Source organism: Entelurus aequoreus, linkage group LG01, assembly GCF_033978785.1.
Source record: "Entelurus aequoreus isolate RoL-2023_Sb linkage group LG01, RoL_Eaeq_v1.1, whole genome shotgun sequence".
NCBI lineage: Eukaryota > Metazoa > Chordata > Actinopteri > Syngnathiformes > Syngnathidae > Entelurus > Entelurus aequoreus.
Window position 1 is genome coordinate 8965597 of NC_084731.1, and position 15000 is coordinate 8980596.

Genomic DNA, 15000 nt, shown 5'->3' on the forward strand with positions numbered 1-15000 from the left:
AGTTGCCGATTAATTTAGTCATCGATTCGTTGGATATATGCTATGCGCATGCGCAGAGGCTTTTTAATTTTTATTTTTTATTTTTATTTTTTAAAATAAATTGTATAAAATATAATAATAATAATATATAATATAATATAATATAATATAATATAATATAATATAATATAATATAATAATATAATATATAATAATAATACAAATAAAAATAAATATTTATAAACTGCAACATGTACAAACAGCTGAGAAACAATAATCAAAATAAGTATGGTGCCAGTATGCTGTTTTTTTTCAATAAAATACTGGAAAGGATAGAAATGTAGTTTGTCTCTTTTATCCGATTATTAATCAAAGTAATAATCGACAGATTAATCGATTATCAAATTAATCGTTAGTTGCAGCCCTAATTCACACACTGATGGCGGGAGCTGCCATGCAAGGCGCTATCCAGCAGCCATCAGGAGCAAGGGTGAAGTGTCTTGCCCAAGGACACAACGGACGTGACTAGGAAGGTAGAAGGTGGGGATTGAACCCCAGTAACCAGCAAAACTCCGATTGCTGGCACAGCCACTCTACCAACTTCGCCACGCCATCCCTAGGCAGTTTCCTTAACGTCCTCCCAGCGCGGTAACAACACACAACAACAGCAGTCACGTTTAGTCTACCGTAAAGCAGTTTGTCTGCCGTAAACAGCAATGTTGTGACACTCTTAAACAGGACAATACTGCCATCTACTGGATAGCCTCCAGAACACTGAAATTCAAGTATTTATTTTATTTATATGTGTAATAAAATATATATATATATATATATATATATATATATATATATATATATATATATATATATATATATATATATATATATATATATATATATATATATATATATATATATATATATATATAGCTAGAATTCCCTGAAAGTCAAGTATTTCATACATATGGGTATATATATATATATATATTATATATATATATATATATATGTATATATATATATATATATATATATATATATATATATATATATATATATATATATATATATATATATATATATATGAAATACTTGAGTTGGTAAATTCTAGCTTAAATATATTCCCCTCTTAACCACACCCCCAACCACGCCCCACGCCCCCCCCCCCCCCCCCCTCCCCACCTCCCGGTATCGGAGGTCTCAAGGTTGGCAAGTATGACATTACTACGTGCCGTAGTTTTGAAGCAATGCATGATGGGAATCCGGATGTTGTGTGTCAGTGTATTAACGTGCCGGCTGGTATAAACACACGCTGAGAAATAGCTCCGTGCATGCCTAATTTACGGGTTATAGATAAACCTATGGATAACGGAGACATATATAATAGTCTCCTTTTCAGGTGAGAGACGACGCTAAAGGCAGTGCCTTTAAGGCACGCCCCCAATATTGTTGTCCGGCTGGAAATCGGGAGAAATTCGGGAGTATGTTCACACTGCAAGTCCGACATCCCATTTTTGTCAAGTCTAGATTGATTTTATGAAGTACGAACAGCCCAAAAAAAAAAATTATACAATCAATGTATAAATGTAATCAATACAATAAATTGGCACTTACAAAACAGGGTTTATAATGCCATTCACATCGGATGTCATCCGGTTTGTTACAATGACAATCAATGCAGTTCCAAAGAGAATTGATTTACTTGCAAATGGCAACAAAGCTTCGGGTTTGATTTGATATTTTTGGTATTTTAAAATTGATGTCGAGTGGTACCTCGGTTTTTGTATGCCTTTTAGTCATGTAAAGTCATGTATGACATCATGTAAAACTATATCATACTTGCCAACCTTGAGACCTCCGATACCGGGAGGTGGGGTGGTCGGGGGTGGTTGGGGGCGTGGTTAAGAGGGGAATATATTTAAGCTAGAATTCACCAACTCAAGTATTTCATATATATATATATATATGTATATATATATATATATATATATACACTACCGTTCAAAAGTTTGGGGTCACCCAAACAATTTAGTGGAATAGCCTTCATTTCTAAGAACAAGAATAGACTGTCGAGTTTCAGATGAAAGTTCTCTTTTTCTGGCCATTTTGAGCGTTTAATTGACCCCACAAATGTGATGCTCCAGAAACTCAATCCGCTCAAAGGGAGGTCAGTTTTGTAGCTTCCGTAACGAGCTCAACTGTTTTCAGATGTGTGAACATGATTGCACAAGGGTTTTCTAATCATCAATTAGCCTTCCGAGCCAATGAGCAAACACATTGTACCATTAGAACACTGGAGTGATAGTTGCTGGAAATGGGCCTCTATACACCTATGTAGATATTGCACCAAAAACCAGACATTTGCAGCTAGAATAGTCATTTACCACATTAACAATGTATAGAGTGTATTTTTTTAAAGTTAAGACTAGTTTAAAGTTATCTTCATTGAAAAGTACAGTGCTTTTCCTTCAAAATAAGGACATTTCAATGTGACCTCAAACTTTTGAACGGTAGTGTATATATATATATATATATATATATATATATATATATATATATATATATATATATATATATATATATATATATATATATACACATATGTATGAAATACTTGACTTTCAGTGAATTCTAGCTATATATATATATATATATATATATATATATATATATATATTTTTTTTTTTTATTTTATTTTTTTTTTTATTATACATATAAATAAAAGAAATACTTGAATTTCAGTGTTCTGGAGGCTATCCAGTAGGTGGCAGTATTGTCCTGTTTAAGAGTGTCACAACATTGCTGTTTACGGCAGACGGACTGCTTTACGGTAGACTAAACGTGACTGCTGTTGTTGTGTGTTGTTACCGCGCTGGGAGGACGTTAATGAAACTGCCTAACAATAAACCCACATAAGAAACCAAAGAACTCGCCCTCCATCATTCTACAGTTATGACGTCATTGGGCAGGCACGCTGTTTATATTGTGGGAAAGCGGACGTGAGAACAGGCTGTCTCCACTCAGGTCCGCATTGAGCTGGAGGGGGCGTGGCGGGAGTTTGTCGGGAGAACATTTCTGCCGGGAGGTTATCGGGAGAGGCGCTGAATACCGGGAGTCTCCCGCTAAAAACGGGAGGGTTGGCAAGTATGAACTATATACTCCCTCTAAGATGTGTTTTGTGTTAATATTTTGGGTGTCTGGCATACGGGGAAAACATTTTTCGGGTTTTTTACAATTCGATTTTCGGCGAACCGTTAGCAACAGATACATAACGCAAACCGAGGTGCCACTGTACTTGATCGAGATTTGACACTTTTTGTTTTTCTCTCTTTCAAGCCGTCCACTTGAACAATCTGCCAGAAGTGTAAACAGTCAAAGGTTTGTGTGGCACTGGGGGCATCCTCCGAGCCGCCCCACCCCCGTCTCCTTCATCACGTGGCTGAGGAATAAGACTCACGCTTCCGGGAGAGATGGAGGATGCCAACTCTTCAACACGTACTAACTAATAAGGCAGCTGTCGCTCCGCTATGAAAGAGCATTGTGTTAACGTCACTCATTTCATTATCATATGCTTGTATCTTGACGCTTTCATGTAGTCTATTTATTTATTTGTTTGTTGCTGGTGTCACGGTTGCATGAATCCTAATTAATTCTGAATGTTTTATGTATTTGTAAAATGCTTATTTTGGGTTTTTAGGTGTAATAGCAAAATGTAGAATATCCCAGACTTATCAGTGCACCTTGTATGCACTGTATACACTATGTTTGAGCCTCATTTGTTTCATTTATTGACATTAAAGGGCCCCTCTAATGTTAACAATATTGTCACTTCTTTTATAGTTCTGCACCTTAAAATGAAGGTAAAATATCCTCCAAAATAGACACACTTGGGATTTTAGGTTTGTTTTCCAACAAGTGTCAGCACCATACTTGCCAACCTTGAGACCTCCGAATTCGGGAGATGGGGGTGCGGGGTTTGGTGGTAGCGGGCGGGGGGTGTATATTGTAGCCCGGAAGATACCCAGGATTCTGGGTATTTGTTATGTTGTGTTTATGTTGTGTTACGGTGCGGATGTTCTCCCGAAATGTGTTTGTCACTCTTGTTTGGTGTGGGTTCACAGTGTGGCGCATATTTGTAACAGTGTTAAAGTTGTTTATACGTCCACCCTCAGTGTGAGCTGTATGGCTGTTGATCAAGTATGTCCTGCAGTCACTTACGTGTGTCTGTAGAAGCCGCATACAACATGTGACTGGGCCGGCACGCTGTCTATAACGAGAAAAAGCGGACGCGACGACAAGTTGTAGAGGACGCTAAAGGTAGTGCCATCATGGCACACCCTCAATATTGTTGTCCGGGTGAAAAACGGGAGAAATCCGGGAGAATGGTCGCCCCGGGAGATTTTCGGGAGGGGCACTGAAATTCGGGAGTCTCCCGGAAAAATCGGGAGGGTTGGCAAGTATGGTCAGCACATTACGGAACACCCAATTATAGCTCCAAAATGTGGGCGAGCCTACATCGGCCTGCTGATGTCACTTTCAAAAATTGTGTTTTGGTTGCATCTTCTTCCCGGGTAACAATATTTTGGCACAGAATTTGTCGTAATTATCAAATATGCCTGCCAGATGCATTGTTGCAGGTTTTTAGCAATACAACTAAAAAAGGTTGTCAGCCTGCATACTTTTCCAAATGATGGGACTATGAGAAAAGTATGGACCTCTCCAGTCAAATTGGGAGGCGGGACAAAGCGAGAGGAGTATAATACGCAGTAATCATTTTCAATGATTCTGACTTTGAAGAAGGGTTTTGGTTGTAGTTTGTATGGAAAGAATTTGAAAGACTCAAGCCCGTTATGGTTGCTAAAGGGGAGGTGACGGAAACAGACACCAGGGGCAAGTATAGCTCTAAGTATTTATTATATATAGTCACTATATAATAATAATAAAACAATAATAATATAAACCAAGGAAATTGAGTGTGAACTAATTCCAAAAGTGTATGTGGTGTAAGGCTATGTGTGTAGTTAGCTGAAGTGTGTGTTACCAAGTGTTGAACGAGAGACGAGGAAGTCCAGGGGAAGAGAGAGATCAGTGTCCAAACGGGAGGTTGAGATCCAAGAGGCAGAAACGAGGTATGTCGAGACGCACAGTTCGACACGTGGAACAAAGGCAGACTGCAGGAAGGACGACAAGGGAAAATGTGAGACCATATAAACACGACGGAGGAAAACACAGAGAGCGAAAGAAGGTTTGCATAGAGCAGGACGTGGCTTACTGTACGCGAACAGAAGGTTGTATTCCGGCGCCGCATGGCAGCTTGTGCAGGCTTATGAAGGCAGCTTGATCATCACAGGCAGGTGCGCTGATTGCCGGTGAATGATTGCAGCTGGCGGCCGCTGCATGGCGGGCATGTCCCGAGGTGCGACAAGCAGAGCGCAAGGATGAGGGTGGCCGTGACAAAGTCAAATGCAAGCCCAAAAATAAAGCACACCCTCGTGGGGAGAAAGACCGAGTCAGAACTTGCAGAAAAACGGAGAAAGAAGAGCAGACCTGGCGCTCAAAAATGAACAAAAAAAACAAATAAAGGTAAGCTATGTTGATGACAATTAAGTGTTTAAAATAATAGTTTTGCATGTCTTTTTCACCACTGTCCATGCGGGGAATTGGACTCCAGTTCTGTAGATGACATCACACCAGGAGAGTGCGGGCATATTGAGTCTGCCGATGGAAAGGGGGTGTTCCAAGTACTTTGTGTCAGGTTCAAACACCGAACTATCTATTATACAGGACAAGAAGAAGGAATCAGGCAGAGTTCAATTTTGCTCATGAGGAGAAACGTATTGGGGTTGTACACTCAGTTACAGTTTCACCCTACGCTCTAAGGTACAGCCCCACATGCTCCTCTATTTATTCGGGAGTTCCCTAGTTAACATCACAGAGGCTGCTTCTGAAGGGAGGGGTAATGCAAGCAGCCCCCAGTAGACACAATACGTGATTATTCAGAATGGAAATGTGCCGACACTCGTGATTTCGCCCTGTCTCTGTTTTGTCTGCGTTGAGGTACTCGATGTCCGTCCTTGGCTGTCAGCAGGCAGGGTCTGGAAACAAACTGCTGCTGCGAGGCAACTCGCAATGGAAGATTACAAGCTGTGTGCCTTTGCACGGATAGAAAAGCACAACTTCAGCACAATTGATAATAACAATAGCAACGGCCTTTAAGCATAAGAGTTGTGTGACAACTTATACATAATTATTCTAACATTTTGTTATCTACCAATTACTCAAAATAGAATTGGCATTAAGGGAAATGAAGAAGAAGCTCTTTCTTGTCATTGCACAAGTACAACATTATTTCATTTTTAGCACCGGTCAAGAGGAGACACACAGTACAGGCCAAAAGTTTGGACACACCTCCTCATTCAATGTGTTTTCTTTATTTTCATGACTATTTACATGGTAGTTTCTCACATCAACACTATGAATGAACACATGTGGAGTTATGTACTTAACAAAACAAGGTGAAATAACTGAAAACATGTTTTATATTCTAGTTTCTTCAAAATAGCCGCCCTTTGCTCTGATTACTTTTTTGCACACTCTCCATGAGCTTCAAGAGGGTAGTCACCTGAAATGTTTTTCACTTCACAGGTGTGCTTGAAGCTCATGAAGAGCATGCCAAGAGTGTGCAAAGTCAGTGAGTAAAAAAAAAGAGTCCATCTCAGACTGGGGCAGACTGGAGCCAAGAAAAAACTACTTGATAGCACACACATAAACATGTTACGACAAAGAAACCACGAGAATTGCAAAAGGGGGGGCCAGGGGGGCCACCGGGGGCGAAGCTGCTGCTCTTTTAGCGCCACTCCAGCTGTCTATCACCCTTAGGGGGTTTATGCGGTGGTGTCCATGGGGTGTTAAGTCTGTAGGCCTGGAGTTGCTCTGCAGGAATAGAGTTCATCTCTCCAGGTGTTGTCACAGGGAAAAGGTTAGTTTCGTCTTTGCTGCGTTGTCATCAAGGGGAACCTTGAAGCAACAACCTTGCCACATCGCAGCCAGGGAAAACAACCAAGATTAGAATGGTTGTGTTTGAGCAAGCAAAATTAAATGTAAACTTTTAACTCTAATTGTCTATTTCTGGTCCTCAAATTCATCCTGCAGGGCAGATGGCATCCGATGTTATCATAAAAGTCTAAGTGTCCAGAGTTTTGCCCGCATCCTCCAATCATTTTTGGCCGGTTTGGGGTACCTTGAACGGCTGCTAGCATCTTTCAATTTGTTGATACATCAGTGCAACGCTTACTCCAATCAGCAGATGCCCTGTTATCATGATTCCGAATAGGTATCGTCAACGCCCTTGACTGAAAGGGTTGCCAGGCACTCCTCTTCTCCCAATCAATCAATCAATCAATGTTTATTTATATAGCCCTAAATCACGGGTGTCTCAAAGGGCTGCACAAGCCACAACGACATCCTCGGTTCAGATCCCACATCAGGGCAAGGAAAAACTCAACCCAATAGGACAATGAGAAACCCCCTCCTCCCCAGGGCGACCGGTGCAATGGACCGTCGAGTGGATCTAGCATAATATTGTGAGAGTCCAGTCCATAGTGGTGTCCAGCAACACCCGTTCCAACAGGACAGGCAGGTTTCCCCGAACCCAAAAATCCTAGCAATTTTGTTGAGAGGAAAGTTAATGAATTCCATTGTTTAGATTTTGGAGAGGTTAGAAGACAGGATGAGACAAAGTGTCAAGAATGGCTGACACGGAGAGGGGAGGGAGTGCATACTTGCCAACCCTCCCGTTTTTTAGCGGGAGACTCCCGGTATTCAGCGCCTCTCCCGATAACCTCCCGGCAGAAATTTTCTCCCGACAAACTCCCGGTATTCAACCGGAGCTGGAGGCCACGCCCCCTCCAGCTCAATGCGGACCTGAGTGGGGACAGCCTGTTCTCACATCCGCTTTCCCACAATATAAACAGCTTGCCTGCCCAATGACGTCATAACTGTAGAATGATCGAGGGCGAGTTTTTGGTTTCTTATGTGGGTTTATTGTTAGGCAGTTTCATTAACGTCCTCCCAGCGCGGTAACAACACACAACAACAGCAGTCACGTTTAGTCTACCGTAAAGCAGTTTGTCTGCCGTAAACAGCAATGTTGTGACACTCTTAAACAGGACAATACTGCCATCTACTGGATAGCCTCCAGAACACTGAAATTCAAGTATTTCTTTTATTTATATGTGTAATAAAATAAATATATATATATATAGCTAGAATTCACTGAAAGTCAAGTATTTCATACATATATATATATATATATATATATATATATATATATATATATATATATATATATATATATATATATATATATATATATATATATATATATATATATATATATATATATATATGAAATACTTGAGTTGGTGAGTTCTATCTTAAATATATTCCCCTCTTAACCACTCCCCCCCGCCCCCCACCCCCCACCTCCCGGTATCGGAGGTCTCAAGGTTGGCAAGTATGGGGGTGTGACCGCCTTTGCCTCGAGTCGAGAGAGAAAATATATGAATATTGATAGATATGACTGTCAGATTCGTTTTCAGAAGCAAAATATACATAAAGAGAAATTGTTAGTGAAATTTCGGTCATCGAGGGGCTACGGGTCCTTCAAACATGGCGGTCACCGGAGGTTGAAATACAAACACTGACTCATTCCACTCACCTTTTTAGCTTCATCGAAGTGATTCATGATCTGGAGGCCCACAGTGAGCCGTCTGAAGAGGGCAGAAGTTAAGCATTCGTATTTGCTGCTGGAGTTCAAGGCCAGCAGGTCGGGTTTACAGGGGCAGGGAGGAAATTAGGATTAACAGATTAGTTAGGCCGCATTAGTTTTGCACCACTTCTACTTGGACGTCTAATGAATGATGATAGCCGAGCTGGAACATGCATGTGTGTCTTGTGTTATTTATACTTTCTGAATAAATGATGTGCTAATGTTCATCAGTCAACTCATTGGTGTTCATTTTCAATCTATCAACAGGGCCGGCCCGTGGCATAGGCCGTATAGGCAAATGCTAAGGGTGCCGTCCATCAGGGGGCGCCACGCCAGTGCCACAAATGTTGGAGAAAAAAAAAAAAAAAAAGTTGGTACTATTATTATTATCTATTGATAACCTCACTAACAACTTTGACGATGCCTTGCGCGAAATTATTGATAGTATAGCACCGCTAAAGCAAAAAAGGGCCCCTAAAAGGCGTACCCCATGGTTTACAGAAGAAATTAGAGCTCATAAATTATCATGTAGAAAACTGGAACGCAAATGGCGCGCGACTAAACTTGAGGTTTTCCATCAAGCATGGAGTGATAGTTTAATAACTTATAAACGCATGCTTACCTTAGCTAAAGCTAAATACTACTCAAATCTCATCCGCCTCAACAAAAACGATCCTAAATTTCTGTTTAGTACAGTAGCATCGCTAACCCAACAAGGGACTCCTCCCAGTAGCTCCACCCACTCAGCAGATGATTTTATGAATTTCTTTAATAAGAAAATTGAACTCATTAGAAAGGAGATTAAAGACAACGCATCCCAGCTACAACTGGGCTCTATTAACACAAATACGACTGTATATACGACGGACACTGCCCTCCAAAATAGTCTCTCTATTTTTGATGAAATAACATTAGAGGAATTATTACAGCGTGTAAGTGGGATAAAACAAACAACATGTTTACTTGACCCACTTCCTGGGAAAAACTTATCAAGGAACTGTTTGTATTATTAGGTCCATCAGTGTTAAATATTATAAACTTATCACTTTCCTCCGGCACTGTTCCCCTAGCATTCAAAAAAGCGGTTATTCATCCTCTGCTCAAAAGACCTAACCTCGATCCTGACCTCATGGTAAACTACCGACCGGTCTCCCACCTTCCGTTTATTTCCAAAATTCTCGAAAAAACTGTTGCACAGCAGCTAAATGAACACTTAGTGACTAACAATCTCTGTGAACCTTTTCAATCCGGTTTCAGGGCAAATCACTCTACGGAGACAGCCCTCGCAAAAATGACTAATGATCTATTGCTAACGATGGATTCTGATGCGTCATCTATGTTGCTGCTTCTTGATCTTAGCGCCGCTTTCGATACCGTCGATCATAATATTTTATTAGAGCGTATCAAAACACGTATTGGTATGTCAGACTTAGCCTTGTCTTGGTTTAACTCTTATCTTACTGACAGGATGCAGTGCGTCTCCCATAACAATGTGACCTCGGACTATGTCAAGGTAACGTGCGGAGTTCCCCAGGGTTCGGTTCTTGGCCCTGCACTCTTTAGTATTTACATGCTGCCGCTGGGTGACATCATACGCAAGTACGGTGTTAGCTTTCACTGTTATGCTGATGACACTCAACTCTACATGCCCCTAAAGCTGACCAACACGCCGGATTGTAGTCAGCTGGAGGCGTGTCTTAATGACATTAAACAATGGATGTCCGCTAACTTTTTGCAACTCAACGCTAAGAAAACGGAAATGCTGATTATCGGTCCTGCTAGACACCAACATCTATTTAATAATACCACCTTAACATTTGACAACCAAACAATTAAACAAGGAGACTCGGTAAAGAATCTGGGTATTATCTTCGACCCAACTCTCTCGTTTGAGTCACACATTAAGAGTGTTACTAAAACGGCCTTCTTTCATCTCCGTAATATCGCTAAAATTCGTTCCATCTTGTCCACTAGCGACGCTGAGATCATTATTCATGCGTTCGTTACGTCTCGTCTCGATTACTGTAACGTATTATTTTCGGGCCTCCCTATGTCTAGTATTAAAAGATTACAGTTGGTACAAAATGCGGCTGCAAGGCTTTTGACAAAAACAAGAAAGTTTGATCATATTACGCCTATACTGGCTCACTTGCACTGGCTTCCTGTGCACTTAAGATGCGACTTTAAGGTTTTACTACTTACGTATAAAATATTACACGGTTTAGCTCCAGCCTATCTCGCCGATTGTATTGTACCATATGTCCCGACAAGAAATCTGCGTTCAAAGAACTCCGGCTTATTAGTGATTCCCAGAGCCAAAAAAAAGTCTGCGGGCTATAGAGCGTTTTCTATTCGGGCTCCAGTACTCTGGAATGCCCTCCCGGTAACAGTTAGAGATGCTACCTCAGTAGAAGCATTTAAGTCCCATCTTAAAACTCATTTGTATAATCTAGCCTTTAAATAGACCCCCCCCTTTTTTAGACCAGTTGATCTGCCGTTTGTTTTCTTCTCTCCTCTTCTCCCCTGTCCCTTGCGAGGGGGAGTTGCATAGGTCCGGTGGCCATGGATGAAGTGCTGGCTGTCCAGAGCCGGGACCCCGGGTGGACCACTAGCCTGTGCATCGGTTGGGGACATCTCTGCGCTGCTGACCCGTCTCCGCTCGGGATGGTTTCCTGTTGGCCCCGCTGTGGACTGGACTCCCGCTGATGTGTTGGATCCACTGTGGACTGGACTTTCACAATGTTATGTCAGACCCACTCGACATCCGTTGCTTTCGGTCTCCCCTAGAGGGGGGGGGTTACCCACATATGCGGTCCTCTCCAAGGTTTCTCATAGTCATTCACCGACGTCCCACTGGGGTGAGTTTTTCCTTGCCCGTATGTGGGCTCTGTACCGAGGATGTCGTTGTGGCTTGTACAGCCCTTTGAGACACTTGTGATTTAGGGCTATATAAATAAACATTGATTGATTGATTGATTGATTATTTCTAAATACAAAAAAATAATCCCACGTTAATTAAAATGCAAAGTAAAGCCTATTTAATAGAAATATTATTTGTTACAACATTACACCCCATCCCCCATCCCCCCGCACGGTGCGCCCCCTCCCTTCCCGTATCATGACTCTTACCACATCAAAAAATCAACACAAGATGTCAAAACGGCCAAAAGTGTCAGGTGCCCAGGGAAGAAAAAATAGAAAAGAAGAGGAGGAGAAACGAGAAAAAGACAGAGGTAGCAGGGAGGTAACGTTAGCCTACATGAAATTATTTGTCTGTTACAGAATGTGATAGTAACCTGGTTTTTTTCGCATTAAGCTAATGTTACATGATTCGGCAATTGCTAATCAATAAATAGCTAGTTCTGTTTTAACGTCGGGTTAATATTGTGGAGGGGGCTAAATTGTTATGGAAAATAATAATGTAACGTTAGGTAATTACAGTACTCCCACCTTACATTCCTCAGGGACATTTGTATTAGATCTTTTAAGCAGGTGTTTTTTGTTTACATTGTTATTGCCTTCTGGTCAGCTAATGTTTGCCCTGCAGGTAATAGTCACTTTTCCACCCCTTTATATATTAGGTATAGTTGTAAGCCTGATTTTTAAAGTGCACATCATTAATGTTAATTAAGCAATATCACATGAGAGGGAATGCTGTTTTTTAATTTGAGCACTGCTGTGATTCGGTTAAAGATAATCATAACATAACATTCTCATATAATATGTTAATTTGCTTTCTTTAAGTAAAAAAAAAGGTCAAAGATAAAGCTATTCGGTTTCTTGTGAGTATATACACTTCACTGCCTATGTGGGGGGGGGGTGGCCACCTAAAATCTTGCCTAGGGCGCCAGATTGGTTAGGGCCAGGCCTGTCTATCAAGATACAAAAATAATGTAAACATCAAATTACAGGATGTTAATTATGTTGTTTGATAATTTTCCTCGACTGATGTACTAACATTATGTGGTTTATTTGTTTTTTACATATGTGCATAATTGTTAGAATAATTATGTATATATTATCACACAACTCTTATGCTTAAGGGCCGTTGCTATAGTTATTATCAATTGTGCTGAAGTTGTACTTTTTCTATCTGTGCAAAGCCAGTCTCGAATCAGTGTTTGTTTCCAGAATCGGCCTGCTGACTGTCAAGGCCGAACATCGAGTGCCGTGACGCAGACAAAGCGGAGACAGGGCGATATCACATTTGCATTTCATTAATAGTCATATATTGTGTCCAACTGGAGCTGTTGAGATTACCCCCCTTCCTTCAGCGGCAGCTTCAGTGATGTAACCAGGGACCTCCCAAATAAATAGAGCAAGCACGTGGGCTGGACTTTAGAGCGTAGTTTGGATCTGTAACTAGAGTACAGCCCAAAAAAACGTCTCTCCTCAATTGAGCAAAATTTAACTCTGTCTCTGCATGATTCCTTGCTTCTTGTCTGTTTAATAAATGTCGTCAGTGTTTGAACCTGACAATAATCTACATAGATACAAAGAATTGCTATTGCAACATCTAGTGGACACATTTAGAACAGCAGTTTCTTTCATTGTTAGAATAATCATGTATATGTATTATCACACAACTTTAGTATGCTTAAAGTCCGTTGCTATAGTTATTAGCTATTGTGCTCAGGCTGCATTTTTTCTTTCTGTGTAAGGACAAAACTTCTTGTCTGAGGCCGCAGATGTTATCTTTGTTTCAGCCCGCTAACAGCCAAGGACTTCAAGGACCTCTACGAAGATAAGATGACAGCACGCAGACGCACACTTGCCAACCCTCCCGATTTTTCCGGGAGACTCCCGAATATCAGTGCCCCTCCCGAAAATCTCCCGGGGCAACCATTCTCCCGAATTTCTCCCGATTTTCCCCCCGGGCAACAATATTAAGGGTGTGCCGTGATGGCACTGCCTTCAGCGTCCTCTACAACCTGTCGACGCGTCCGCTTTTTCACCATACTAACAGCGTTTTATGCGGCTTCAAAGACATACTTGATCAACAGCCATACAGGTCACACTGAGGGTGTGGCCGTATAAACAACTTTAACACTGTTACAAATATGCGCCACACTGTGAACCCACACCAAACAAGAATGACAAACACATTTCGGGAGAACATCCGCACCGTAACACAACATAAACACAACAGAACAAATACCCAGAATCCCTTGCATCCCTAACTCTTCCGGGCTACAATATACACCCCCGCTACCACCAAACACTGCCCCCCCCAACCCCGCCCCCCCCACACCAATCTCCCGAATTCGAAGGTCTCAAGTAGGGATGTCCGATAATGGCTTTTTGCCGATATCCGATATTCCGATATTGTCCAACTCTTTAATTACAGATACCGATATCAACCGATACCGATATATACAGTCGTGGAATTAACACATTATCATGCCTAATTTGGACAACCAGGTATGGTGAAGATAAGGTTGTTTTTTTTTAAATAAAATAAAATAAGATAAATAAATTAAAAACATTTTCTTGAATACAAAAGAAAGTAAAACAATATAAAAACAGTTACATAGAAACTAGTAATTAATGAAAATGAGTAAAATTAACTGTTAAAGGTTAGTATTATTAGTGGAGCAGCAGCACGCACAATCATGTGTGCTTACGGACTGTATCCCTTGCAGACTGTATTGATATATGTTGATATATAATAATAATAATAATAATAATAATAATAATACCTGGGATTTATATAGCGCTTTTCTAAGTACCCAAAGTCACTTTACATGTTTTTATGAACCCATCAATCATTCACACCTGGTGGTGGTAAGCTACTCACGTAGCCACAGCTGCCCTGTAGGAACCAGAATATTAATAACAGAAATAAACAACCCTTTTGTGTGAATGAGTGTAAATGGGGGGGTTGGTGCACTAATTGTAAGTGTATCTTGTGTTTTTTATGTTGATTTAATTAAAAAAAACACCAAAAAAACGATACCGATAAAAAAAAACGATACCGATAAAAAAAAACGATACCGATAATTTCCGATATTACATTTTAAAGCATTTATCGGCCGATAATATCGGCAGGCCGATATTATCGGACATCTCCAGTCTCAAGGTTGGCAAGTATGCGCAGACGAAGCAGAAACAAGGCAATCACGAGGCCCCCAGCACATCCCGTCACGTATTGTGCGTACTGGAGCTGCTTTGCATGATATATGTGACCACTCCTTTTAGAGGCGGCTTCAGTGATGTTGACTGGGGCACTCCTGAATAAATAGAGGGACGCG

At 40.9% G+C, this 15000-nt stretch overlaps 1 protein-coding gene across 1 annotated transcript in view; it reads left to right on the top strand.

The window, feature by feature from the left end:
* The window catches only part of LOC133660853 (von Willebrand factor D and EGF domain-containing protein-like), a 46891-nt gene that overhangs the window by 30992 nt on the left and 899 nt on the right, over positions 1-15000 (top strand). The window lies entirely within an intron of this gene.